At 32.6% G+C, this 25,958-nt stretch overlaps 1 long non-coding RNA gene across 1 annotated transcript; it reads left to right on the top strand.

Annotated features, from left to right (window-relative positions):
- Positions 1–522: 522 nt before the first annotated feature.
- Positions 523–13,682, top strand: LOC116560767. Its single transcript, XR_004273126.1, has 3 exons — positions 523–645; positions 7,529–7,532; positions 13,671–13,682. It is a non-coding gene; the product is annotated as an uncharacterized LOC116560767 (long non-coding RNA).
- Positions 13,683–25,958: the final 12,276 nt, after the last annotated feature.

The raw sequence follows: 25,958 nt of genomic DNA, 5'->3' as shown, positions 1-25,958 counted from the left end.
TAACCTGGATGTGACACTTGGAGACAAAGAAGTTTATTTTGGAGGTTTAAAATGTAATTACTGCCAACTGGATTTCAGACTTAGGTGAGGCTTGTAGCCCTTTTGTTGTGACCAATTTTTCACATTTGGAATGGGTGTATTTACCCAATGCCTGTACTTCCATTGTATCTAGGAGGAAACTAATTTGCTTTTGATTTTAGAGACTCCTAGATGGAAGGGATTTGCCTTGCCTCAGATGAGACTTTGGACTTGGACTTCAGGTTAATGCTGGAATGAGCTAAGACTTTGGGGGACTGTTGGAAACGTATGATTATACTTTGAAATGTAAGGACATGAGATTTGGGAGGGGCCAGTGGCAGACTGATATGGTTTTGCTGTGTCCCCACCCAATTCTCATCTTGAATAGTAGTTCCCATAATCCCCATGTGTTGTGGGAGGAACCCACTGGGAGGTAATTGAATCATGTGGGCAGTTTCCCCCATGCTATTTTTGATATATTGAGTATGTTTTCAAGAAATCTGATGGTATTATAGGGAGCTTTCCCTTTCACTTGACTTTCATTCTTCTCCTTCCTGCTACCATGTGAAGGATGTGTTTACTTCTCCTTCTGCCATGATGGTAAGTTTCCTGAGGCCTCCCTGGTAAGTTAATAGACTCCCTGCAGAACTGTGCATCTATTAACTGTCTTTCCATTACAAATTACTTAGTAATGGGTATTTCTTCATAGTAGTGTGAGAACAGACTAATACAGTTAGCATTATTACTATTTACAGATTAGAACAGAGAGACATAGTGTCGTGACTTAAACAAACGACACAGCTAATAAATGAAAAAAATCTTAATTAAGATCCTGATTTTCTGAACCCTAACTGTATGGTTTTTCTACTAGTTTAAACTGCATAGAAAGCAAAGTGATTACCAGTTTAGGCCATTGAAGAGGAAAGAAAGAAAATCCCATGTGGCGAATTAGCTGAGGAATAAAAAACTAATTATAGCCTTGATAAACATCAGTAAGAGCACAACTGAACAGAATTGAATATGTAATGATGACTTTTGCACTGTTTTTCAACCTCTTTGAGCAAAAATGTAATATCATCATGGGCTATTGTTTCCAAAAGATTTATGCCTTTCTTTTGTATCAGAAAGAAATCTCAAGTTACTAGCAGAAACTTTCTATCATACTTATCTATCGATCTATTACTGATGACTAAATAAAAATTAACTATATATGTTTTTTTGGTATTTGAATCAGAAATTATTACTATCATAGTTATAGAAAAATATTAACACTGACATATTGAAACACAGTCATAATATAGATTTAAATATAAAGGGGGCATTCTAGATGGCAAATTTTAATGTCTATTTCTCAATATAAGCCAAAAATAATTGATTCATTTGTGTTGGCATGTATGGTTGCATAAAATACCATAAAATTTGTTCCGATTTTGACTTATGGTCAAATTCAGATTAGATTCTTCATCAATCTGCGAAAACAATTTGTAAAGACTGGAATTTTCTCATTATGTTGCCATATTGGGTTTACTTTCAATTTAAATGAAGAATTTATGTCCAAAGATATTCTCTGACTTATTCTGCCATTTAAATAGTAGATATAGCCAGTCTCCTGTTAAAACCTGAAAAACCAAAACAACGGGTATCTGTTCTTGTGGAATAAACTAAAATTCCACTATTACAGCATTTTGAACAGAATTCAGCATTAGACAAATAGACTTTGGACCCTCTCCAAGGGATTTGATTACCACAAACAGCAGAAGTTCCCTTCATTGCACTGTACCACCCATCAGGACTCTGAGAACAGCATTATATTAAAGCTCTCTTGTTCTTATAAGTGAGTAATTTTATAGCGACTACAGAAATATATTTTGCAGTTCTATTCCAGTGGGGAAGGAAGGAGGGTTGACTCTGGTGGTTATAGTTATAAACTGAAATATGTTAAAATACATTTTTTCAAACTATGGGATAGTTTTTCCGATTAATGTTCTTAACTTTATCTGAAAAGAAAATTAAGACATAGGTTTTCAAAGTTAACAGCCATTGCTTTATATTCCCTTTTCAGTGGTTCAACTTGGAAGTCAAATATTTCTAAAAATGTATAGCCAAGATATTACAAAGCCTGAATCAGTTGAAAGTAATTAATTCATAAAATCTGACTATTGCTTATAAATATTGCTTATTGAAAGAAATAGTGCATGTTATAAAAAGAGAACAAGTAAACATTAATTTGAAATGTTAAAGAAAGTAGTCAGAAGACATTTTGGTACTTGCCCAGACATCTTTAAACATAGCAATAGTTATATGAATTATCTCTTAGTTTGTATATACAGGTTCAGTTTGAGGAAAAATGAAAATATGTGGACCAGCTCTGGCAATGTAGAGTGTCAAATTTTTTGCACAAATGGTAATTTTGCATGTAGTTTTAGAAACGACATAGAATTTTAAAAATATTATGTTTATATTTAAAGAATTAAATGCCCAAATGCATTTAAATGTTTTTCTTATAGTAAAATCTAATAAACCAACAAATAACCTTAATGTCCTCAAACTGTCACTATTGAAATGGTTCTTCCAAGTGCTACGTTTTTCAGAGGTTCAACAGGACAAATAAGCTGGGTTGTTAATCTCTCTCAAAACACATTTACAGTCAAAAAATTATTCATCAAATTAGTTAATGATTCTACTGCATTGTATAATTTGAAAAAATCACTGAATTTTTCATCTGCTTTCATGTCCTTTTCTATAAACTCTTGTATTTTCTATATTTCTGCACCATAATTTTTGTAGGATGTTGAGAGAAAAAGTACCTAATGTCTGTGCATAAGACACCTGTTTTTTAATCCCTATTCTGTTATTTTAAAATGCTTAACTGCTCACCTCTTACATGGGCAAAGCTCCTTTGCCTCTTAGAAAATTTTTTCTCTCATGTTCATGCCCGTTTTCTAAATTTCATCCCACATTAATACTATTTCTGAATTGGAGCAAAAAATATACAGAAATAAATATTCTTTACTTTTTATTATTCTCTAATTAATGCTTACTACAAATTTTATAAAAAAGTAACTGGTATGCAGCTTTTCCCCCAGTGTTAACAGCTAGAAATCTGGACTAAAGGTCTGAAACAATGTTCATTGGAATGATATGAATTACAGCATTATTCTTCCTGAGAGACAGATGCACCCTAAATTGCTTTGCCTTTTTGACTGAAGGTAAGTTCTGGATTGCAGGGCAGGAGAGAAGCAAAGCAAGCATGACAGTCTTGTCTTGGAGAGATACAGACTGTTCTTTGGGAAGATGGGGAATGCTGCAATTTGTGGGGTAGAGTAACAGAAAAGAGGGAACTCAAAAATACATATAGTGGTTCTTGTTTTTCTTGACTGAATATTAATCTGCATATGCATAGGGTGAAACTCCACAAAGTCAAGCAATATCAACAGCAAGCAAATTGTAAGAATACTAATTCCCAGGCCACACAGAAGGATGGAAGACATTCAATGTCCAGAGAGAGTAAAAAATCTTGTTGAATACTTGAGATAATTAATAGAAGCCTCAGAAGTGTCACAAACGCCTAACAGCTATATTGGCCCTTAAGTAATTCCCACTTCAGATTCAAAAAAAAATATCAAAAACAAAAAGCCTCTTTCTATAACCTACCTGCCTGCCAAAGCAAACTTCAATAGTCTTTAAAGGAAGTCAGCAAAATCTAAACACTCAATAAGAAAGCATATACAATATCTGGAATCTAGTAAAATAATCACTAGCCATGCAAAAAAGCAGAACTGTGAGCCACATGAGAAAAATCATTAAAAATAAAGCAAAATAAGGAAATTAAATAAGGAATAGACTTAGCATATAAGGAAGTAAATAGAACTATTAGACATATTTAAATATTTGTTTCAAATAACTGTGTGCACACATATATGTGTATATATAAGTCTATTTATATACTTATTTATTTTAGGGATTGACTTACTGAATAGTGGGAGCTGGCTAAGCAGTCTCTGTCTGACTGTTGTCTTCAGGTCTGATGCTGTATGTAGCCACAGGGCAGGAAATCAAGAAAGGAATGAGATGGAGTAAAAGCATCATCAATTCTTGGTGCCTCTGAACTTAAGTGGTAAACATCCTGATAAAGCTGGGGCCCTTTACCACAGATCTAAACATACACAATTCTGGCCCAGGAGTTAAAGAAGCTTTAGGAGAATGCCAGAGAAGGCGGAGCAGTTGCAAGACTCATCACTTCTCTCCACCAAGAGGGTTAGACAGTGGATAAGCAATGATGTGTAGGAGCCGCAGAAAGGCTGCCACTTCGCTTCTACCTTTCAGTTCCCCACAGGAAACTTTCTTGTTGCCTATTCTAACTGGAAAATACAGGAAGGAATTCTAAGAAATGTAGTCTAGCTCAGCAACATAGACACATCACTAAGCTGCAATATTCAAACCTTTAAAGGAGTACATACTGTAAAAGATACATAAAACATATTTAAATAAGAATCAAATGGACCTTCTAGAGATAAAATGTACAATATCAAAGTTAAAATATTCACTGGGTAAGTTTAGCAGGTGATTAGACACAGTAGGTCAAATCACCAATAAATACAAATAAAAAGCAATAGAGAAAGCCAGTTCAGGCTACCATAACCAAGCACCACAGGCTGGGTGGCTTGAATAAGAGAAATGTATTTCCTCACAGTTACAGAGTTTGGAAGTTCAAGATTAAAGAGCCAGCATGGCCATTTTCTGGTGAAGACCCTCTTCCTGGCTTGCACCAGCTACCTGCTCATTGTATCCTCACATGGCCTGTCATGCATGCATATGTGGAGAGATGGAGCTCTCTGGTGTCTTTTCCTAGAAAGAAACTTACTATTGTTTCCCCCACCCTCACGATCTCCTTTTCAACCCTATCTCCAAATACAATCACATTGCAAGTTAGGACTTGAATAAATGATTTTGGGGGAGATAAAATTCAGTGCCTAGCAATATCTAAACTGAAGCACAAAGACTTTTTTTTTTTAATAGACAAATAAATTAACCAAGCCTTGGTGGCCTATAGCAAGCATTCTAATTTATATGTAATTGGTACTCCAGAAGAAGAGGAGAGCAAAGTCAAAAGTCAAAAAGTATTTGAAAAACAGTGACCAAATTATATCAAATTTAGTGAACACTGTATCCCCTGTGTTGACAACCTCAGAAAGTCCCTATCAGAATAAATAGAAATAGACTTATCCAAAGAAAAATCTAAATCAAACTGTTGATATACAATGCTAAAAAAGAAAAATTTTAAAGCAGCCACAGTAAACATTTGAGAACAAAAATAAGAAAGGTTATAGATATTTCATTAGAAATAAAGAAAACAAGATGGAGTGGAAGAAACTAATTAAGATGCTGACAAAAATTTTCAAGCCTTAATTTATATTCAGGAAAATATCTTTCAAAAATAACAGTGAAATACTTTCTCAAGCAAACAAGACCTAAGGGAATTCAGAGCCAGCAGACATGCACTAGAAGGAATACTAAAGGAAGTCCTTCCCTGGCTGAAGAAAACAAACCAGGTGGAAACACAGATCTACTGCAGACCATAAAGAATGCTATTTCTGAGTGTGCAGGTAAATGTTAAAGACTTTTTCCTCATTCTTGTATTTCATTAAAAGATGACTATTAAAAATAAAACGTAACTGTATTGTAGGCTTCTCAAGACATGTAGTGAATATATGGTAAAAATAATACAAAGAACGAGGGCAGAAAATGAAGTTGTAAAATTTATGTTATACATATTAAACATATATGTTGTACATATTACTGTATTATACATCAAGCAGTGAACTATAAATATTGGACACATATAATAAGAGAAAGCATTTTAAAATTCTATAATAGTGATCCTAAAAATAAAATAAAATAATATGGCTAAGTCAAGAGCAGACATATAATTGAGTAGAAAAATAATTACTTTAAAAGAAAAAAAGGACAAAGAAAAAGGACAAATAGAATACAAATAAAATTGTATATATAAGCCCAAATATATCAATAATTATATGAAATATAAATGATACAAACACTTCAATTGTCAGTCTATATAAGTAAGAGCCAATTATATACTGTCTATGTGAAAATTACTTTAAATATTGAAGTACAGTTGTGTTAAAAGAAGAGATGGGTATAGTCAATATACCATGCAAAGTCTAATAATCAAGAATGTAAGTAGCAATACCAATATCAGGTAGTGATAAACTTAAAGATAATAACATGGATAAAGAAGAACATGAAATTATAAGAACGTTAATTTATCAAGAGACATAAACACATCATAAATGAGTATGCACTAACAACAATACTTTTAAAAGTAAAAAAATTGTTAGAATCAGAGAGAAAAAAGGACATATTTTACAATTACATTTGGAAATTTTGCCTCTTTTTTCTCAATTATTGATAAAGTAGATTAAAAAACTAATAAATACATAGAAAATTTGAATAACACCAATTATTTTAACTTAATTTATATTATACTCTATCTTGGAACAGTAGAGTATTCACAATTTTTAAGTTTATGTAAAATATTTAAAAATATATATCATATACTGGGTCATAAAACAAATAGCAGAAAATAGAAACTAACGGGCTATAACGGGATTAAATTAGTAATCAAAAATAGACAGATAACTAGGTTATTCCCAATAACTAGGTTGAATGTATGGTTATGACCAGGTTATCCCCAAATATTTAAAATGTAAAAATGCACTGGTTAATATCTTGTGACCCGAGAAAAAAAGTCAAAGGGAAATGTAAAAGTGTGAAATAATACATAATGAAACATCTTAAAAACTGTTCTGTGGCTAACACAATACTAAGTTGGAAGTTCCCAGCTTTCAATGCTTATGGTAAAGAGAAGAAAGGTATTAATTATTTGGTCTAATCTTCCATTTTAAGAAGCAAGAAAAACAAGTGGTAATTAAGCCCAAAGTGAGTAAAAGTAAGATAATAAAAAAAAGAGCAGACATTGATGACAGAAAAGTGATAATAATGGGGAAAAATTTAATAAAACCAAAAGCTAATTCTTTTGAACATATCAGCCAAATTGGTCATTATCTAGCTATTGCAATAAAAGAAGAAAGAAGAAGAACACAAATTACCAACACTATTAATTAAAATGCTGATTGTTCCAGATTTTAATTGTATTTGTAGCAGAAAACCTTCCAACAAAGAACAATCTATGCCCAGAGGCATCACTGGTTATTTATTTAAAATATTTAAACAATAAATAATATAATCCTATATAAAATATTTCAGAAAATACAAAATAATCTCCAAAATTAATTTTTAAACAGAGAATTATAAGAAAAAATATTTTATCTGTGTATTTAATTTCTATTGCTATGTGGGAATTATCACAAGCCTAGCAGCTTAAAACAATACTACCTATTACTTCAAAGTGTCTATGGGTCAGATGTCTGTATACAACTCAGTTGAGTCCTCTGCTCGGTATCTCATAAAGTTTCAATCAAGGTGTCAGCTGTGTATTCTGGAGTTCAGGGTTCTCTTTCAAATTCATGTTGTTTATAGCAGATTTCAGTTTCTTAACAGTCTAGGACTGAGGCCTTCAGATCAACCCGGTCACTCTTGCTAGCCTGACACATGGCCCTGTCTGTAGGCAGTTAATGTCATAGCACCTTGCTTTGCAAGATACATTGGAAAGCTTCTACCTGTTATACGTAAGAGGAACTAACACTTTTTAACCTAATCATGGGTGTGATACCCCATCATCTATGCCATATTCCGTTAATTTGACACAAGCCAAATGTCTTGCATATGCTAAAAAAAAAATAGACAAATAAATAAATAAATAAGATTGTATCGTTATAACATTAAGGTGTGGAGATCATCCTGATATTCTTGGAATTCTGCCACATGACATGTAATCTTATATAAAAACATCTAGTAAAAACCAAGAGTAAACAGAATACATAGTTGAAAGACTGAATTATTTTCCTCTATATTGGGGAAGGCAAGAATATTGGGACAATATTATAACAAAGCAAGGATTAAAATGAAGATGCTAGGTAGAGAAGTGACTAAAAAAATAAATGAAATATGTAAACTAGAAATGATTGAGTAAAATTTACATTCAGGAATATCTTAATCATCTATTTTTTAAATCTTTAAAATTACAAACATATCCTAAAATTAACTAATGCCAGACTGATATGCAAAAGTAATTGAATTTCTGGATATTAGCAAAAAAAGAGTAGGTAAATAAAATTTAAAAGCAATATATCATGCCTAATAATACATCATTAAACATGGAATAATTTGTGGTAATTTTAACAAAATAAGTATAACACCTGTAAAATTAATAGTACCAAACATAGTTGGAAGAAATTTAAAAGCACCTAAATAAACAGAGAAACATATAAATATACCATGTCAATACATTGGATGAGACTATACTGGGCCAATGTCAATTTTCTCAAAATCGATCTATAGATTGAATGCAGTCTTCATAAAAATTACATATTTTCTCCCTAGAAACTGAAAATATGACTATTTACATATAAGAACTCTAACACATCACTGTATAATGTTTCTAGTCTTCTGAGATTCTAATAACATCTCTCATTTGTGTAGTAATTCATAAATGATTGAAAAAATTTTCAAAAGTGTTCCCCAAAGCTGCTGCACCTTAAGTGTAGACCTTATCATGATTCTGGAGGGATCATGTCTACTTTTGCTCAATGTTACATCCATAGTATCTTGCTCTGTGGCCAAAAAAAGCTGTTAACAAAGTGAATAATTATTTAATTGCTTAATTAATTGCCTATATGTGAAGTAGCTATCCATGTAACAGGAGGATGGGAATAAACTATCAACTTTATTTCTATCTACACATATCTGTGGTTTTAGTTTCAGCAAAATGTAAAGAAACAGATTTTCATCTTATTAAAAGATGATGGTTATATACATTTGATTTTCAATTTCCACATACACAAATGCTGATTCAAAAATTGCCACTGATTTTATTGTAAAATTTTTATTACCTGTGGACATAAAAATTATGTATTCTCAATCCCAGATATAAGTGATTCTTAGTCAACTCTGTATACTGATCTTTGTTGATGAGTTAAAAATTTATATTTCATATATATGTATTAGAATTTAGCAAAGTATATGCTTTTAGAATCCTTTGTGATCTCATCTGGCAATGAACTGAGTGTCCTTTTTCCAATTGGCAAGAATTCAGCAAAAAATCAGGATGAACATGGTTAATGGGGACATTTATAAACATTTCAAGATATTTTCAAATGCTAGAGATACCCCTGGGCCTTTTATAAATCAACTCATAAAGCATACTTGGAAGAATCGTTAGGATATTTTAACATGGCCATTTAGCTTAGTTATTTACCAATAAAAGGCAATAAAATTTAAAATTATTTTTGTGATAAATAAAAATAAATAAATCTACATTTATGAAAATAAAGATGTAACTGCTTTTCCAAATCTTGTTATTGGATATACTCATTGATTTCCAGAAATCTCCTAGTTTAAAATTAGGATAATGCAAATAGTGTTCCATGTACATAATTGGACACATTTAAAAAATTAGTTTGGGTTTCCTTTAATAAATCTGAATTTTTATTTCATTGGCATAGTTCTCAGTTGTTCTTTGCTGACACTAAACTTTTTCTACTTTTATTTCGTATTAGAGAAACTCAGTTCAGACTGGTAGTTGCAAATCTCCCAATAACATCAGTAAATCATAGAAAGGTTTTTTTAAGCAAATAGCACTATGTTAATCTTCCACTTACAACTTTTCAGTAGCTTTTCCTTGTTCTATGGATAAAATTCAAATTACTTTACTATAGCACATAAGGCTCAGCATTTCTGATTCTTGCCTGTCCCTCATCCTTTTCCCTTCCTTACCCTCCAGCCACTTGGTGACAGCAACAACTACATTAAGGACTTCATGGTTGTCACAGGTCAGCACCTCTCCTGTAATTGTTTGATAAAGTTCACAAAGCCCCTTTGTATACACTGCCCTATTCTGATCTTGACAATAACCTTATGAGGTCAGTACTGTTTTACTTACTAAATCCACATCAGAGTTGAGATCTCAGGGTGGTAAGAGAGGAAAAATCAAACATCGAAAAGAAAAACTAATACCCAAGCACTCTGATTCTAATTCCAGCTATTGTTTCATTTAATCAACAGAAAATATGTTCATTGCTATTCATTTCCTGTGTTTGTTAAACATCTGAAACAAGAATCTATAGATGGTGGAAACGTTTTTTAGGTTTTAAATAAAACATAATACGTACTGCATAAACTCAAAAAATTACACAATTCCCTATACTCTATTAAATGTAACATATATTGTTTCTCTAAAATTTGCCTAAATTTTCTCTCCTTTTACTCCTAATATCCCTTTCCCTTAATCATTGCTGATAGGTTATTCAATATAATATGGACATAATGATTTTCAAATTATAAAATGTACTAAAATAATAATTTACTACATCTCTTAAAAAAACTCAGACATATCCATTGGTTGTTTGAACCAACTGCTATCATTTAGATATGGGGAAAAAGAAAAGTTAAGTATAAAGATCTTCCTCAGTTCATATTTCTGTGCATACCAAATAAAATGGAAAATAGATTATATTATCTATTATATAGACCCTAATTAATTTTATCTTTATGCATATGCTTAAAATTGTTCTCTTTATAAAGTATAAAGAGATAGATAAGGTGCTTCAGTTTAGGTGATTAGTGATTTGAAGGAAAGACAAAGTTAATTATAGTATTGAATCAATGTTGCATGTACAAATGTATTATACTAAAAATATTCAAAATATGAAAGCAAGAAACACAGAGTGTTAAAAACGCAATGTATAATAATTACTATAGTTAATCAAATCTGAGCAGTCCCCAGTTAAGAGATGACTTACTCTCATAAGTTCTACCACAAAATAATTCTAATATTGCCAACTAAGCAATGACACAATGTCTTAGTGATGCTTTCACAAGATGTCTTACTCCAGCATATTGTTACTTTGAAATTTTTTTCTAAAGTTTTCAGGGCGTTTTTCAATCTTTCTGCCTCTGGTTTTATTGACTCACTTGTCCTACCCAATCCACTTAGAGTTATCTCAGTAACAAAATATACCAGAGCATCAACTACTTCTCAACACCTTTCTTTGTAAGTCTTGTGAAACACATTGCTGTTTTGCAAGTAAATATGGAATTGTAGCTCTTCTTCCTTGGCATGTATTTTTTTACTGATATATCAAATTCCATGTTGTTACTTTATTCCCATGCCTCTAACATATATTCAATAATCATTTATTTGGCTGCGAAGTCATAGCATCAGTTTCTATAAAACTGTGAACAGCAATTAAATTCAAAAATAAATGATAAAAATTTGACATAAATTAAAGTGAAAACAGTATAAAAATATAATGACAAATTTTTATATATGTACAATTTCAAATTTTTCACAATGGTTACCTGGAAAACAGTAATTGCTAGATGTTATCAATTGCACTTGTCTCAAATTCAGAAAATTAAGAATGTTAATATGTTTTTAAAAAGGTAAAGAGGGAAAGTGAGAGAAAGAAAGAAAGAAAAAGAAAGAGAAAGAAAGAAAAGAGGAAGGAAGGAAGGAAGGAAGGAAGGAAGGAAGGAAGGAAGGAAGGAAGGAAGGAAGGAGGGAAGGAAAGTATTTTAAAAACTGTTACAAAAATCAAGTCTTTTAAAAGAAATGGCTTCCTTTCATCCCTAACTCTGCCTCATGAGTCACACCTACACCTTTCCGAGAATAGCTGACCTGAGCTCTCTTCTTAATTAAGTGTTCAATGACACAAACTGACTCAAACTTAACTTTTAGTATCTCTGTCAAATAGGACATACTTTATTGCTTATTGTTAAATATGTTTTATTTCATTTCCAAAAATACTCTCTCTTAAAATATGAGAAAACATTACTTTCCTAAATGCTTCCAGACAGTATGACAAAGCTCAATAAACACTTTAAAGAACACACTATTTAATACCAGAATACATCTCTTTCATTCTTTTCTTTTCTTTTTTTTTTTTTTTGAGGTAGAGTCTCACTCTGTTGTCCAGGCTAGAGGACAGTGGCAGGATCTCGGCTCACTGTAGCCTGTGTCTCCCAGGTTCAACTGATTCTCCTGACTCAGTCTCCTGAATAGCTAGGATTATAGGCATGTACTACCACATCTGGCTAATTTTTGTATTTTTATTAGAGATGGGGTCTTACCATGTTGACCAGGGTGGTCTCAAACTCCTGACCTCAATTGATCCACCCGTCCTGGCCTCACAAAGTGCTGAGATTACAGGTGTGAGCCACAGTGCCTTGCCTATTATTTTCTTTTCACGGTATCACAACTACACATTTGCAAAACAATTTCATTTTGATTTTTACTCACTTTTCTATACTTACTATATTGGGGAAACATTATTCAAACTGTTCTATCCAGTATATCAGAAAACATTAGTAAGCATAGAAAATAACCCAGCATAAAATATGTTTTTAAAATATTAATAAATATTTTGCAAAAAAAAATAATTTTGGCAAAAAATCACAACAAATGGATTATTTACCGAAGTATTTTTATATGATATTATATCAATTGTATATATGTTTACTGAAGTATTTTTTGTATATGTCATTTTCTATAAAGCTGTGAACAGCAATCTCTATATAATCTTATGTAGATATTCATGTCTGAAAAACCTGCCTGATGTAACATGTCTGAAGAACTCTTTTTCATGGAATACCTTTTTAAGATCTCACACGATTTTTCTATGGATTGTAATCTAAAATTGTTAACATAATATAAGTTATTTCTCAACAATGTTAAAATTAGATTATATCATTTATCATCTGTGAAACTTAACCTAAAATTTGAAAAGAGCATTGTAAGTCCATTTTTTATTATTATTTTCAATTGGAATATGTGAAGAGGACATTTTGAGTATTATTTATTTGTTACATAATAAGTGATAATAAGTTTTGTATTTTATGATTTGAAATACATACAGTAATAAAAGGAGCAGCAGAAAACATGAAAGATTAGATTTTGCTCAGAATCTTGAGCAAAGATTATCTTCTCAGGATGTTGAGAAGAGTTAGGTTTTGCTCAGAATGTTGAGTAACACACATACAATTGAGTAACATACATACATAGCTAACATAGAATTAAAAGGAGTTCCAGAAAGAAATAAATAATAAGTATACGTTAAAAAATCATCAAACAAATAATAGAAGAATATTTTCTAAGATATAGAAAGACTTGAATCTTTAGGGGGAAAAGACATGCTGTATCAAACAGGTTAAATAAAAACAGACTGATATTTTTTACATATTTATTTAATTTCAGGAAATCAATGACTAAGAAAAAAGTCCCATGTGCCTCAAAGATGAGAGAAATATACATATATATATATATATATATATTTTTTTTTTTTTTCAAAGGGAAAAAGAATCTGAGTGCCATCAGATCTGTTACCAGGAATACTAAGTGCCATAAAAACAATGAGCTAAAGTTTAAAAGGAAATTATTTTGAATTTAAACATTGATGCCCAGCAAAAGTATCAATTAAACATATGAAAACTGAAGATATAATCAGACATGTAAGGACTCAAGTAATTAACTTCTAAAGGACTCTTCATAAGAGGACAAAGCCATATCAGAAAATAGAATATGTGGGCTCCAAAAAATAGAGAACCTGGACAAGAATACAATAAAAATAAATCCCAGGATGAAAATTTTGATGTCATCCTTAATTAGTCTAAATTAGCACTAGAATAAAACTGATTGAGAATTCTGTTAAAAAAATAAAGTACGACAAAATAAATTTTGTTGAATAAAGTCAGATCTTGGAAGATCATACTATCGTGAAAAAGGCATATGTTTTGTTTATCAGCAGGGAAAAGGCAAGTCAACTGTAACGCCACTGAAAAAATACACATTATATATTTACTATCTGGTTATGGTCCAAATATAAAACAAATAAAATATGACATGGCTTTTGAGCTATTGATGCATTATAATAAAATGTGGATGTCATTTATATTTTACATAAAAAATATTCTCCTTTGACAATTCTATAATTTTGCACTTTAAAATATGTAATTTTAGCATAATATCTGATTCTGAACTGAGAAAAAAAAATATTCCTGTTAAAATTTAAGCCGGGTGCGGTGGCTCACGCCTGTAGGCCATGTCAGACAGGCGGGTGGATCACCTGAGGTCAGGCGTTGGGACACCAGTCTGGCCGACATGGCGAAACCCCGTCTCTATTAAAAATATAAAAAATTAGCCTGGCGCGGACGCCTGTAATCTCAGCTACTCAGGAGGCTGTGGAGAATCGCTTGAACGCGGGAGGTGGAGGTTGCAGTGAGCCGAGATCGTGCCATTGCACTCCATCCTGAGTGACAAGAGCGAAACTCCATCTAACGTTAAATACAATAAAATTAATTAATTAATCAATTAATGTTGAATGTTTAGTATGGTTACAGCTTTTTCACTTGGTATTCCAGCAAGCGGGAAGGTGAGGAGTGGTGCCCAGCGGCTTCTCTCCCGTTGTTAGGCAAGCCTGATAGCTCTTTCACTCCTGCTGCCTACAGTTTCACTCCAACAGTTTGGCGAGTTCAGGGTTCCTGGCCTACCACCAAGTAAAATAAGGTAGGCGGACACCAGAGAGTAAGACAGAGTAGAATTTTACTGAGCAACAAAAAGAAAGCTGTCAACTGTGAGAGGGGACCCAAAAGCTAGTACTGTAGCTGTCTATGAGGCTGAGTCCCGGCTTTCTGTGACCTTAGAATGGGGGAGTATGTACTGATTGGTCCATGGGTGGTCTCGGAAAGGCACCATTGAGTTGGTTAAAAGGCATTATCAGAAGGAACCAATCAAGTGAGAGTGGATAAGATGGGGATAGAAGTTCTCACTCCAGAAGGGACTCTATCAGGAACTGGCAGCTTGGTTTTCAGACTGCAAACTGTCCTTGGCTTGCAGGTTGAGTTTCACTGGGGCCCCATCCGTCTGCCTAGGAATTTGTCTGTCTCTTGTTGCTATCAGAATCAATAACTACAAGAGGTAATTATGGTAACTGAAACAATTTATGATTTATACAATCAATAATAGTGTAAAAGGGTACATCACTATTTATCTTATTTTTGTGGGTCTACTAAATTGTACATTCATGGCAAAGAGAAATATGAGATTTTTCTATCCATTAAACAATGTTAAAATTCTGAAACATAAACGCAAAAACAAAAAAACTTCTATATAGTGAGAAACAAATAAGAGTCTCTAGTGGCCAGTCGTTAGGAAGGTCTCCCATGTATACTTGCCTCCTGACATTCATGGCCTGGTACTATCTCATCCCATTGGGTGTGCACAGGACTTTCTGACACACTTCAAATGAGAAGAATATGGCAGATGTAAAGGTATGTCACTCCCAATATTAGGTTAAGAAAGAGCTTCTATTTAGGAAGTTCTCTTGGTCTATCTTAGGTTATTCATTCTGTGGGAAACAAGCTGCCATTTTGTGAATAGAACTCTGGTTATAGAGAGGCCAGGGTGGCAGAGTGAGGAACTGAGTTCCTCAGTCCAGGAGCCTGCAAGGAAGAGACACATGCTGATGACCAAGTAAGGAACTTTGGAAGCAGATCCTTCAGCTATTGTAAATCTTACACTGACAGCAGCCTTTGCCGGCCTCTTGAGTGCAGTGTCATAAGATATACTCAGATCCATCTGGCTAAACTGCCACCAGATTCCTGGTCCACACATAATGTGAGATAATAAATGCTTGTTTTTTCAAGCTGCCGAAGTTTGGAATCATTTGCTTTTCAGCAAAGGTAACTAAGATGGGATCTCATAAAGGACTCAAGACTGTAATTGTTTTTAAGTGACAGTTGGTAGTAAACATTAAAAATAGCTAAATAATACTAAACCTAATTTGTAGTTACAATTGTGATTAAAGAATTAAAGCTGAACTTTTTAAACACATATTCCAATACTGCCCTGTACCAAATGTATATAGATCATGTCTGATAATAGAAGTTTGATTAAGTGATTCTCTTTACAAGTCTTTTGATTACATAATAATTGAATGATTTCTGTTTTAATAACCAGCTTTCATCTTGATATGTGTGGTTCGTTTTGAAAATTTTTCATTTTAATTTTTTAATTTTTATTACTTTTTTCTTTTTTAAAGCAAAGTCTCACTCTGTCTCCCAGCCTGGAGTAGAGTGGAACAGTCTTGGCTGACTGCAACCTCTGTCTCTCAGGCTCAAGCAATCCTCAAGCATAGCCGGGATTCTAGACATGCACCACCACACCCGGTTTATTTTATATTTTTTGTAGAGACAAGGTTTCACTCTGTTGCCCAAGCTGGTGATCCACCTGCCTCAGCCTCACAAAGTGCTGGGATTAGAGGTGTGAACTACCACACCCACCCAGAAATTGCTATATTACTACTACTTTATTACTATACAAATACCTGATCATATTTATAATACACACACATATTTGTAATTGAACAATAGTTCTTGAATTTGTTTCAGTAGCGTTAACTTCAAATTTGAAATTAGTAATAACAATCATTGGCAAGGTGTGCTTTCCACATCTTTTTAAATTAAGAAATGCTATAATCAGCATTTCACATGAAAAGGTATTAAGTATAATATCTAGATTGCTACTGTTCTGTTAATATATATGAATAATTAAATATTATGTCAAATGTATTAAAAATTCTAAAAATGTACAATATAATACCCCAATAGATTTAAGAATTTGTGTGTCTGCTGGGCGCGGTGGCCCACACCTGTAATCCAAGCACTTTGGGAGGCTGAGGTGGGCGGATCATAAGGTCAAGAGATCAAGACCATCCTGGCCAACATGGTGAAACACCGTCTCTACTAAAAATACAAAATTTTGCTGGGTTTGCTGGTGAGCACCTGTAGTCCCAGCTACTCAGGAGGCTGAGGTGGAAGAATCACTTGAGCAGAGGAGGCAGAGGTTGCAGTGAGCCAAGATTGCGCCACCGCACTGCAACCTGGTGACAGAGCAAGACTCCATCTCAAAAAAAAAAAAAAAAAAAAATATGTGTGTCGTTTTTCTTCCATAAAAAATAAAACAATTTACCAAATGTGGTTATACTATAAAAACATGAACTGACTGTCCTCAACTTACAATGGTTTAAGATTTTTCAACTTTACGATGGTGTGAAAGTGATATGGTTTGTATTTGTGTCCCCACCCAAAGCTTATCTCAAATTGTAATCCCTGATAATGGAGTAGAGTCCAGGTGGGAGGTAATTAGATCATGGGGCAGATTTCACCCTTGCTGTTTTTGTGACAGTGAGCTCTCAGGAGATCTGGTTGTTTTTAAACTCGTGTAGCACCTCCGCCTTTGCTTTCCGTCTTCCTGTTCCTGACATGGAAGACGTGCCTACTTCCCCATGAATTCTTTCATGACTGTAAGTTTCCTGAGGCCTGCCCAGCCATGCTTCCTGTACAGCCTGTAGAACTGTGAGAATGAAACCTCTTTTCTTTATGATTTACCCAGTCTCAGCTAGTTCTTTATACCAATGTGAGAATAGATTAATACAGAAAATGACATACATTCAGTAGAAACTGTACTTCAAGTACTCATGCAACCATTCTATTTTTCATTATCAGCATAATATTAAAGCACTTACATGAGATATTCAACACTTTTTATTATAAAATAGACTTTGTGTTAGATGATTTTGTTCCACTGTAGGCTAATGTGAGTATCTGAGCAGATTTAAAGTAGGGTGGCTAAGCTGTGGTGTTCAGTAGGTTAGCTGCATTAAAGGTATCTTATACTTGGCCAATTTCTGTGGGTTAATTGGGATATAACCCCATTGTAAATCAAGAAACACCTGATTCCCTAACTAAGCATTATCTGAAGTTTCATGTAATAGCTCTATTTTAGCTTATTAGCACGATGAATTGACAACTATCACACAGTCATTTAGTAGCTACACTATAAACATATAACTAATCGAAATGTTTGCTATTTTACAACAGATAATCTTTTGTTAAACATATATCATTTTTAGTAATAATTTTGGCATTTACTGTTGTTTTACATTAAAGGAATTAGAAAATATTATGACTTATTTGCTAATTATTACATAATTGTATACAATTTCAATATCCAAAAGATATTTGAGGTTTTAATAAAATATTTTTATGATTAAGCTTTTGCATTTCATTTAAACACTAATAAAATAGAAAAGCAGAAAGAAAAGATATTTATTGGAATATTAGATTGAATTTTTCTTAGAAAATTATTTAAAGCTATTCAGAATTGCTTCAAATTCCCCCTTGTATTTCTGAGTAACATATTTAACAACAGATATTAAAAATCTACCAGAAATTAAGATTTACATAGTGAATCTTAGCCTGTGAGTATTTAACAAAAGCATTGGAGTCAACCTGCAGGGTTTCATAATATATTTTATAAAGTAAAGCCAAGTCCATTGCAATAAAATTACACAAAAAAAGTATTCTTACTATTGCATTTTAATCATAAAATATAGGTATTCTGTGAATGTACTTTCTAATAAAGTCCTTTACAAAAAAGTTACACATTGGATACTCAAAAAAATTTGTTATAAAATATAGATAGCAGTTAATTGACTCTTACTTAAACTTTTGATGTAATAAATAATCTCTTGTTAGCTATGTGCAATATTACAAATTATAATTAAAGTGGTGATATATATTGTTACCTTAAAGTAATCCCAGACCACATGGTTGATTTCAAATAAACCAATCAAATGCCAATACCAATGGTAACTACTTTAAGAAAAATATCCTTTAAAATTCTAATAAGATAATGTATACCATTTTAATCCAAAGAAAAAAACTGGCAAAGGGAAAATATTTCTGAAATGTGCTACCTAATGAAGTTTGAATTTCAAGTAACTATTTAAAATAAAATGTAATTGCTATAATCAGTGAATTAAAATATGTATTATGTATTCCTTTTTTAAAAACACTGAATATTTTAAAAAGATTATTCTAAAAGTATTACTTTGGAATAATTAGACCAAATATATTGCTTCAAATTCAAATTCAAATCATTAATATTCTTAATCATTTTATTGATAAGAATATATATATAAGAACATATAAATATAATCAATATAAATGCTTAAGAATATATAATCGTGAAAGGAAGTAAGGTAATACATACTCGATGTATTATATTATTTATTATTTTGTTATATCTGTAAATTTTAATGTCAGAACTGTAGTGATGATGTTAAAATATAAAATTAAAAGGACTTAAACAGGATATTTAGACATAGGGCATCATTTTGCTTATAAAGCTTAAATATGTATTAAGCTTTTCAATGTAATTTAGTAATTACCATTAGAACACTCTCTCCATTTTAATAGTGAATATAGAGAAATATTAGTAAAAAGAAAATATTCATTTTAAAAAAGAATGTTTTAGAGTCTATCTTTTCCCTTTTCACCAGTTTAATATAAATTTTTAAGGTTACAAGAATGGTAGCAGGTATAATAGAAGTGACATCTTTTAACAGGTTTTGAAAGCAGGCAAACAAGAATGTCTTTTTTTCTTCACTGTAGGATGAGCCCAAGGTGGGATGATAAATAATTATTTTATATTCAGTAAGTGTTCAATGCTATTGAGAAACTGATATAAATCTTAAGTATGCAACTCAATGATGTATACCAAGTGAACACATTTAGATAATCTCCACTAAGGATCCAGGAAGAACACTATCGGCTTCCCAGAATCCATTTACATGTTCCCTTATAGTAACTATTCCATTACCTATGCAAGGAAATAACACCCCTGACTCCTAAAATACATATTTTTGTTGAAATTAATACAAATGTAATTATATAGATGTGTTCTTCTACATTTGTGTCTTTTAACTAGCATTGTTTGTGCGGTTTAATCATATTATTGAATTTAACAGAATTTTTTAATTGCTTATGCATGCTTATTATATAATGAACATCTATTCTATTGTAGATGAGCAATTCTGCTCTTCCTAGTTTCTAGCTATTATAAATAACGCTGCTATGAAGATCCTTGTACATGAATTTAGGCACTCACTTACAAGCCTTCTGTTGAGTATATAACTAGGAGCAAAATTGCCGCTACAAGGTCAGCTTGAGTAGATAATTTCAAGAAGATTTTCAAACTCTTTGTATTAATTTACCTCCCAATCAGCACTGTATGACAACATTTGATTCAAACTCTTGGCAACAATTGGTAGTGCCAATCTTTCATTGTGGCCATTCTTGCATGTGTGTAGTGATAATGACATCTCATTTTGGTTTAAATTTACATTTCCTTGATTACTAATAATTTTGAAACACTTTCATATAATTTCTAATTTATTGGGCACTTGCTTTTGTGTGTGTATATGAATGAGTATATGTGTGGGAAGTAAGAGTGTTGTGTTATCTTTACCCAATTTATTTGTACAATTTTTTATGTAATCTTGAATATGTACTTTGTTTTATATATGTTGTCAAGATCTTCTTTGATTTTCGTAGCTTGCTTAGTCATTTACTTAATGATGAATGATGAACAGTTTTTAATTTCATGGACTCTAATTTAATAATGTAGTTCATTATCACTTATGGCTTTTTTCCTGTATAGTACAGGAAAATTTAACCTACTCAAAAGTCATTATTATATTCCCATAATTTCTAAAATGTTGGCTCTCAACTAGGGATGATTTCACATACACACTTAAATACATGCAACCCCAGATATATTCAGCAGTGTCTGGAAATGTGTTTGACTGTCACAAGTGGGGACTCGTGTTAGGGATATCTAATGAGTACATTTCAGGAATGATGCTGAATAACTTACAATGCAAAGGGCAACCCCCGCTCTAAAGAATTATTCCATGCAAAATGTAAATAATACTGCTTTTGACCAATCCTATTCTAATATTTTTTATTTCCACCTTTTCCATGAAGATTTTTTTTAAAAAAACTAAATTTTATATTGTACTTAGATTTTTTTTCTTTCCTTACATGTATATTCAATCATTTTTTGAGATCATTCTTTTTCCAATTCTCTGAAGTTTGTCTTAAATCACATGTCTATATCTGAGAGGAGCTATCTCTGGACTCTCTAATTTTTTTCCATGTCTTTATTTTTTCAAGCCTCTACCAAGACACTCTGTCCTAATTACTGTGGCTTTAAAAAAAGACTTTCTATGCAGTAGTATAAATCTCCCAACTTTATTTATGGAGAGTGCTATTTGAGTTTCATATGATTTTCATATTTCACAGAATATTGTTGTTCTTTTGATTTTTTTAACCTCTTAAAATATAAATACCATTCTTAACTTATGGGTCATACAAGAACAGGTGACTGGCCTAGATTTGACCCACGGGCCATAGTTTGCCAAACCCAGCTCTATATCTGTTCCCGTTTTTGTCTGCCTGATTCTTCTAAGGTACTGGACAAACCCTTTTAAATATGTTATTATGATTTTTGATGTATTTATTTCTCTTATAATTTTGTTAAATTTTGATTCATAAATTTTATGAATCTATCTTATTTAGACACATTAAAAAAAAAAAAAAAAAAAAAAAAAAAACTTAAAGCCCAGTGTCGTGGCTTATGCCTGTAATCCCAGCACTTTGGGAAGCTGAGGCAAGAGGATCCCTTAAGCCTGGGAGTTTGAAGCTGCATTGAGCAATGATTGCACCACTCCACTGCAGCCTGGGCAACAAAGAGATATCCTGTCTCTTAAAAAAACATTTTTAAAAAAAAATTAGACTTAAATCTGTCTCCCGGGTTGATTTTTTTACAGTTAGAAATAGTTTCTGTTGACCTTTACTAATCCTGCTTACCTTATGTTGTTCTGATTTGATACTGCTATATAGCTAAACCTTCTTTTGGTTAATATTTACATGCTGGATTTTTTGTATCCTTTTACTGCTAATTTTTCTGTATTTCTATTTTTATACTATTTTGTATGCGGCATATGGTTTCACTTCATTTATAAAGTATATTTTGACAATAATTTAATTGTAGTGTTTATTACCACTATATTGCAACTGGAGTATTTACTGGTTTTACATTTAACTGAAATAATGATATTTTCAAGTATGGATTTGAATTTAGTACTTTATTTATTTTTTTTTTTTGTATTTGCACCACATAGTCTGTGTTTCTTGTTCTTCCTTTAATTCCTTCTTTTGTATTATTAGAGTATTTTACCACTGGATATTTTTCTTCTTTTAGTTTGTTAGTGTTATTTTACTCTTTTTTGGTTACCCTAGAAATTTTAGCAAAAAACTTTAAATTAGAGGTATCTGACATAAATTAGTGCAGTTATTACTTTCCATACAGTGCAAGTTCATGAGAACCCTTAACTCAATTTATTCCTTCAGCTTTTTAAATATAGTTTAATCCTACATAGAATTTACATATCACAGGCATGATTAATTTTCTATAATACAGTTCATATTATTTAAAATATATGGCCAAGTGTGGTGGCTCCTGCCTGTAATCCCAGCACTTTGGGAGGCCGAGGCTGGAGTATCACCAGAGGTCGGGAGTTTGAGACCAGCCTGACCAACATGGAGAAACCCTGTCTCTACTAAAACACAAAAAATTAGTGGGGTGTGGTGGTGCATGCCTGTAATCCCAATTACTCAGGAGGCTGAGGCAGGAGAATTGCTTGAACCTGGGAGGAAGAGGTTTACGTAAACTGAAATTGCACCATTGCACTCCAACCTGGGCAACAAGAGCAAAACTCCATAAAAATAAAAAAATTTTAAAAACCTCACAAATACATGCTTTTCTTTGCTTTTTATTCCATTCTGAATATCTCTGCTTTCTCTTCAGTTTATTATCCTTTTGTCTGAAATATACACTTTGGCAATTTTTAAGGGGAGATCTGACAATTCACTCAGCTACTGTTTCAAAATTTTTTTTTTTAATTTTCATTTCAGGAGGTAGATTATCACTTAATAGTGATTGTTGTCCGTCTCTTTAAATATGTCTACTTTGTTTCATTTACATTTTTCCAACATTCTGCTAAATTGGTACTTTTTGGTCTTGTTGCTCTATCAAGGGTAATGCATCTTTTCTTAATGTGGCTGCTTTAAGATAGTTTCTGTGTCTATGAATCACTGCAGTTATATTCTAATATACCTAGGCATATTTTCTTTTTATTATTTGACTTGATATTTATTTATTTTTTCAATCTGTGGGCTCAGTGTCCTTCATCACTTTCAGAAAATTCAGAGCAGTTTTTCATCCCATACTGAAAGTAACCCATATATACTCATATATTTACTCCTGTCTTATGGGTTTCCAAATCAGTGGCATTACTGTCTGTGTCTCACAATCAATGTCATTCATTTGGTTTTATATTGTTCCCTAGGCTGGAGTGCAGTGGCATGATGTCAGATCACTGCGGCTTTGAACTCCTGGGCTCAAGTGACCCTCCCACTTGGCCTCCTGAATAGCCGGGACTACAGATGTACACCAACATGCTGGGCTAATATTTTATAATTTTATTTTTAGTAGACATGATGTTTCACTGTTTTGCCCAGGCTGGTCTCAAACTACTGAGCTCAAGAGATTATCCTGGCATAGCCTTCCAAAGTGCTGAGATTACAGGTGTGAGCCACTGCACCTGGTCTGTTTTCTATTTTCCATCCATGCCTCTATCTGCAGATTTTCCATCCATATATCTTCTAATGCTGTAATTCTCTTTTCTTCATTTCTCATCTGTTATTAAGCCTTTTCTTCAATTTTCAATTACCGGTACTATTTCTTTTTTCATTTTTGAACTATTTGAACTATTGTTTCCTTTTTTTTTAACTTCTTGTTATGAAATATTATATCTTGACATTTATTTTTCTGTATTAATCACAGATATTTTAAAATAAGTGCCTGATAACTCCAACATTTGAATTACCTACAGGTCTATAGTTTTTTCTTTTGTGTTTTATAAATTTAGTCCCGTCTCCTAGAATTTCTCAAAATTATATTGGAGGCTGGATGTTGTATATACAAAGTGATATAGCTAATTTGAAACTCAGCTGATTTGCTATTTTCCAGAGAGCATTTGCATTTTCTTATGGCAAGTAATTAGGGTAAGAATATACTATTATTTCAGTCTAAAATACAGCTGTTTTAAAATTTGGCCTATTTCTTCTTTGTGATTACTTCTAGTATGTTTCTCCACGGTTTTATTAACAATTGGAATTTTTAACAAAACATTTTCTCCTTGAAGTGACCTCTAATATCATTTTCCAGGTTCATGTGAGAGCTTAACAGTTGTTTCCTGATTGATTCTTACCTTCATGAACGCTTATGAACTGGATAATATCTTGAGGAAGAAGATAGTGCATAAAGTTGAAATTCCTTTTTTCAAGTTCCAGTGTACATGTGCAGGATGTGCAGCTTTGTTGCATAGGTAAATGTGGACCATAATGATTTGCTGCAACTATCAACCCATCACCTAGGTATTAAGCCCGGCATGCATTAGGTATTTTTCCTGATGCTTTCTCTTCTCCAAACCCCTCCCTGTGTGTGTTGTTCTACTCCCTGTGTCTACGTGTTTACATTATTCACATTGTTTGGTTCCTACATAGACGTGAGAATGTCCAGTGTTTGTTTTCTGTTCCTGTGTTAGTTTACTGAGCATAATGGCATCCAGTTCCATCCATGTTCCCAGAAAGGACATGATCTGGTTACATTTTACGGCTGTATAGTATTTTATGGTGTATATGTATCACATTTTCTTTACCCAGTCTACCATTGATAAGCATTTGGGTTGATTACTTGTCTTTGCTGTTGTGAGTAGTGCTGCAGTGAACATATGGGTACATGTATTTTTTATTATAGCATGATTTATATTCCTTCAAAAATATACCCAGTAATGGGATTGCTGACTTAAATGGTATTTCTGGTTCTACGTCTTTGAGGAATTGCCACACTGTTTTCCACATTGGCTGAACTAATCTACATTCCCACCAACAATATAAAAGTGTTCCTGTTTCTCCACAGTCTCTCCAGCACCTGTTGTTTTTTGACTTTTTAATAATTTCCATTCTGACTGGCATGAGATGGTATCTCATTGTGGTTTTGATTCACATTACTCTAATGATCAGTGATGTTGAGCTTTTTATCAAATGCTTGTTGGCCACATAAATGTCTTCTTTTGAGAAGTGTCTGTTAATGTCCTTTGCACACTTTTTGATGGGGTTGCTTTTTTCTTGTAAATTTGTTTAAGTTCCTTGCAGATACTAGATATTAGACTTTTGCCAGATGGAGAGATTGCAAAACTTTTCTCCCATTCTGTAAGTTGTCTGTTCATGTGGATAGTTTCTTTTGCTGTGCAGAGGCTCTTTCATTTAATTAGATGCCATTTGTCAACTTTTGCTTTTGTCACAATTGTTTTCGATGTTTCATCATGAAATCTTTATCCATAGCTATGTCCTGAATGGCATTGCCTAGGTGCCTTCCAGGGATTTTCTAGTTTTGGGTTTTACATTTATGTCCTTAATCTATTCTGAGTTAATTTTTGTATAAAGTATAAGGAAGGGGTCAAGTTTCAGTTTTCTGCATATGGCTAGCCAGTTAGCCCAGCACCATTTATTAAATAGGGAATCCTTTCCCCATTGCTTGTTTTTGTCAGGTTTGTTGAAGATCAGATGGTTGTAGATGTACATTCTTATTTCTGAGTTCTTTGTTCTGTTCCCATGGTCTACATATCTGTTTTTGTACCAGTGCTATGCTCTTTTGGGTACTGTAGATTTGTAGTATAGTTTGAAGTTGCGTAGTATGATACCTCCAGCTTTGTTCTTTTTGCTTAGGATTGTTTTGGCTAATAAACAGGCTCTTTTTGGTTCCATATAAAATT

Source organism: Sapajus apella, unplaced genomic scaffold (assembly GCF_009761245.1).
Source record: "Sapajus apella isolate SASKATOON/1434 unplaced genomic scaffold, GSC_monkey_1.0 scaffold27, whole genome shotgun sequence".
Lineage (NCBI taxonomy): Eukaryota > Metazoa > Chordata > Mammalia > Primates > Cebidae > Sapajus > Sapajus apella.
The sequence above is the reverse complement of the archived record's forward strand: the minus strand, read 5'-3'. Positions and strand labels throughout refer to the sequence as shown.